This window comes from Lemur catta, chromosome 14 (genome assembly GCF_020740605.2).
Source record: "Lemur catta isolate mLemCat1 chromosome 14, mLemCat1.pri, whole genome shotgun sequence".
Lineage (NCBI taxonomy): Eukaryota > Metazoa > Chordata > Mammalia > Primates > Lemuridae > Lemur > Lemur catta.
In genome coordinates this window covers 28,478,880-28,483,093 of record NC_059141.1, presented here as the reverse complement: position 1 = coordinate 28,483,093, position 4,214 = coordinate 28,478,880, and the positions used below count along the sequence as shown (strand labels likewise).

Below are 4,214 nucleotides of genomic sequence, written 5' to 3'. Positions count from 1 at the left end.
TGCACAATATGTATTGGGAGGTAATAGATGCTAATAATTACAACAGGTCCTTTCAGAAGCGAAAAAAAAGATACTTTGTCCCCCTATAACTAGAGGATTTTATAGGAAATTGAAAAATCTAAATAAATTCCTTTATTTTCGGTTACCAAATATAAATCATAGAGCACTTCTTAAAAAAAAAAGAAAAAGAAAAAGAAAACAAAAAACTCTTGTGAAGTTTGGAAACTCTGAAAGGTGGTTTCAAGAAAATTTGGTAGGCCGAAGCCACTGGGCTCTTCTCAAATCTTCACAGTTCTAGGTGCCGACCCCCACCCTGCCCCGCCCCCCGCCTCCCCCAGCACTTGCAATGCCACGTGGAAGCCGAAGCCACACGTCCCGCATGGCCCCTGGAGCCAGCCAGGCAGCTCAGATGAGAACTGCACCCAGGCCGGCACCAGCAGCTCAGCCAGCGGCTGCCCCACCGTCTGCAGTGGGCGCACCTGCTGCTGGACCCCGGCAGCCAGGTCTCGGGGCCCAGATGGCAACCATTGCAGCCGGTGTGGCGGCGGGTTCTGCAGTCGGGCACACACCGGGTCCTGCCATCACTGGGGGCTTCAGTGCAGGACGTAATGCTGAGCCCTCAAACCCTGACGTCACTTCCCAGGAGCCTCAGGAAGCCAGCCGGCACAGCAGCAGCAGGTAGGCCCTTGCTTCTCTGAGATAAAACAGTTTTTGGAATGTGCCCAGAACCAGAGCGACCTTTCACTCTGTCAGGGTGTCAGCGCAGTGAAGTGCTGAAACAGTGCGGACTTGCAGACGGATTAGCCTAATCAAGAAGTTCAAATTGAAGAAATGGGAAAATCAGCTCTCAAGAGCAAGTCAATGTAGTAATTGATAGTGAAAGTATAAAGTGTAAAACCATCAGTTAAACCTCTCCTCTGTCATTTGATAGCTTCCTTGCTTCAGAATTGCAGTGGACGAGTGTGTTCTTACTGTGTGGAAGTCCACTGAGATAATAAAGAATTAGGGGCTGGGCAAATGTTGGTGTGGCCTCCTGAAACCAGCTGTTGTGATGTTATTTGTGAGGTAATTAGAATAAAGTGATTTCCTTCCAGAAAAAAAAAAAAGAAAATTTAGGTAAATAAATTATTCACATTTTGTTACAGGATGGGGGAGGCTCCAAATATTAAATAAATGCTTCCTTCCCCATCCATCTAGAAGTGACTAATAGACAGTTTTCCTAATATAAAATCAGTTCAGTAGATGATCGGGGCACTGCATGTTACCCAAATTCCTGAGCTCTCAGTTTCCTCATCTGTACAACGTGTGGATTGAACAAAAAGATTTTGGGGCTAGCTCTTCTCCACAGCTCTTTAGTGTGATCCTGTGATATAAATCACCCTTATAAAATAATTCCTTAAAATCCTAAGAAAAGAAAAAAAAGCTGACTGTAAACTAGTTGTATCTATTGGTCACAAACAATAGAACCAGCTCTTGGTACTATAAAATAGAAATAAGCTCTGGGAATTGAAGAAAATGTAGAATGAAAGAATAAAGCTTAGAAAAGAACGGAGAATTCAGAAGCTTTAGGTGGCAGAAACCAAAAAAACACTACCCTTTGAGATAAGTAGGTTTGACAATTTTTAGCCATATTTAAATTTTTCCTGCTCTGCTCCATTCAAGTTTCAGAGAGACAGTATTTGAATGATTTAATCTCGGACTTCTGCCCACGCCTTGGTCAAGGGAGGGACACTCTACGTGTACGATGGAGTGATGTTATTTCTGATTGGAAGTGAATATTGGTTCCCCCAAGCAAAAGTTGGGTGTCGTTACCAGGAGAAGGAGTGAAGGCTGGGCAGGCGAAAACAACAGATGTCCCTGAACCCGATGTCAGGAATGTGGCTTCTCCATCCCCTTGGAGGGATCTATGACAGGGGTTTGAGGCTAGGGGCAGATACAAACCACGAATAGACATGAAGATAAACCCTGGATCAAAGCTGTGACCCACGCCAGGAAGGGGCAGGCCTGAGCCAGGGGAGGCAGATGACAGAGAGCACACTTGGAGTTCCAAGGGGAGAGCAGCTGTATTTTCTGATCCTCACTTCATCTAGCCGCCTGCACTGAGAATGCACCACATGGTCAGGGGAATGGAATGCGGGGCAGACACCAGCCCCTCAGAAGCACACAGAAACCTGATACAATGGCTTCTGCCTAATACGCAATTCCTTGTGGCGTCCAGCAGAGTAAGACTGGCCAGGCCAGGTCAGAGGATAAGCCCAGCCAAGACGGAGTGGTCAGGGCCAAACCGCACATTTAGGTGAGACCAGGGAGGTTAGCTGAGGCAGGGAGCAACTGCCCCAATCTCTTTCCTAAGTTGGGGCTCAGCCCGCCGGCACCTGAAAGGGGTCCTGGTTTAGGTTGGAAAGTGCTGGTACCACAGAGGGTAGAGGAAACTACTGTGATCCATGCATGAAGTTCAGGTGCATTTGCAGCCTACAGCTGGGCCAAAGGAGCAATATCAGATTCGAGAGGTCAGTTTGAGACTATGGTCAAGAACGAGGGGAGAGACCAGGAGCTGAGATGAGAAACAGGTCTGGAAACAGTGAGAAGGAGGATGGCATGAGAGAGTTCAGAATATATAGACTAAACCGCCTAAGGAACCAAAGCCTTGTTCTCATTGGGTGCTGGTCACATGACAGGGGGCCTGACAGCCAATCAGATCATTTAAAGGCATAGAGCTGGGCTGGAAGAAAATAGGAACCCTGGTCCCTAGAGGTGAGTCACTGAAATGAACTGTAGGCAGGAAATAGGAGTCTGGAGGGCAGAATCCAGGGTCTCAGCATCAGAGAGCCAGCCAGGTGGGCATCAGCCAGGAAGACAGACCTCTATTCCCAGTGCAGGTATCCACTGAGTGAGGACACCAGGTCGTTGGACTTGGCACTCAGGTTTATCAAATGGGAGCCATTCTCTAACTGGGCAAGTGTAGATGCTTAAAAGAGAAGAGATGTTTCCATAAAACAGTAGTTCTCAGCCATGGCTACACTTTGGAATCACCCAGGATTTAAATAGGTTGATGCCTTGGCTCCACGAATAGTCTAGTTTTTTTAGTCTGAGGTGCAGCCTGGACTTCAGAAGGTTTTAAAAGCTCCCCAGGTGGTCCCAGTAAGCACTCAGGGCTGAGAATAGCACCGGGTCCCAATGAACATTCCTCAGGACACTGGCACAGCAGGTTTTCATTGGAAACTAGGTTTCTCTTCCAAAAAAATCTGGGAAGTAATACATAATGTATACAACATTCTTTTGGAGATTTAACAAATTCTGAGAAGTGTTTCAGTAAAATAGCCTATTTCCCCCCTTTATTAAGACAGTATTTATGCCCAGTAGAATGCCCACATATTAAGCATATGGTTCAGTGAATTTCAACAAATGTATATACCTTACACTTGGTGAATATGGTTGAAGGGAATACAGGAGTTCTTTGTTCTAGCTTTGCAACTCTTCTGTAAGTTGAAAAGAATATATATCAAAATTAAAATTTACAAAGAAGTATATACTTGTGTTACCATCACCCAAATCAAGAGAGAGAACCAATGTCAGCTTCTTAATAACAAGCGTCCTCATTGTTTCATCCAGCTGATTGTCAAAGACATTCACTATAATCAGCTGACCAGGTTTCATGAAGCTGTAGTGCATAATACCAGCGCTGGACCACCAAACAGACACCATTAGCTTTTTTTGATGAATAATCAGTTTTGGACTGTGTTTGGGCACTTCATCTTTATCCATCCGTTGTGCTGAATACTTGAGATTGTCAAAAAGAATCCATTTTTCATCACACTTAACAATACGGTGTAGAAATGGTTTGCCTTTATGTTGTGATAGCAAAGAAAGGCAAGCTTTGAGACAATTTCTCTTCTGACACTCATTTAACTCATGTGGTATCCATCTCTCCAGCTTCTTTACCATGCTGATTTGTTTTAAATGGTCCAATATTGTTGGAATAGTAACTTCAAGGCTTGCTGCTAATGCACGCATAGGTTGAGATGGATTCACTTCCCCTACAGCTTTCAGCTCATCATTATCCACCTTGGTCTCAGGTTACACACATGGCTCATTTTCAAGATTAAACTCACCAGAATGGAACTTCTCCAACCCTTGACGTACTGTGTGTTCATTAGCCACATCTTTCCCAGATATTTTGAGCTGTCTGTGCTGCATTGGTTCCTTGATGGAAC

General features: G+C 45.0%; 1 pseudogene; it reads left to right on the top strand.

Moving 5' to 3' along the window:
* The first annotated feature begins 346 nt into the window (after nucleotides 1-346).
* Nucleotides 347-809, top strand: LOC123650261 (annotated as a pseudogene).
* The last annotated feature ends 3,405 nt before the right edge of the window (nucleotides 810-4,214 follow it).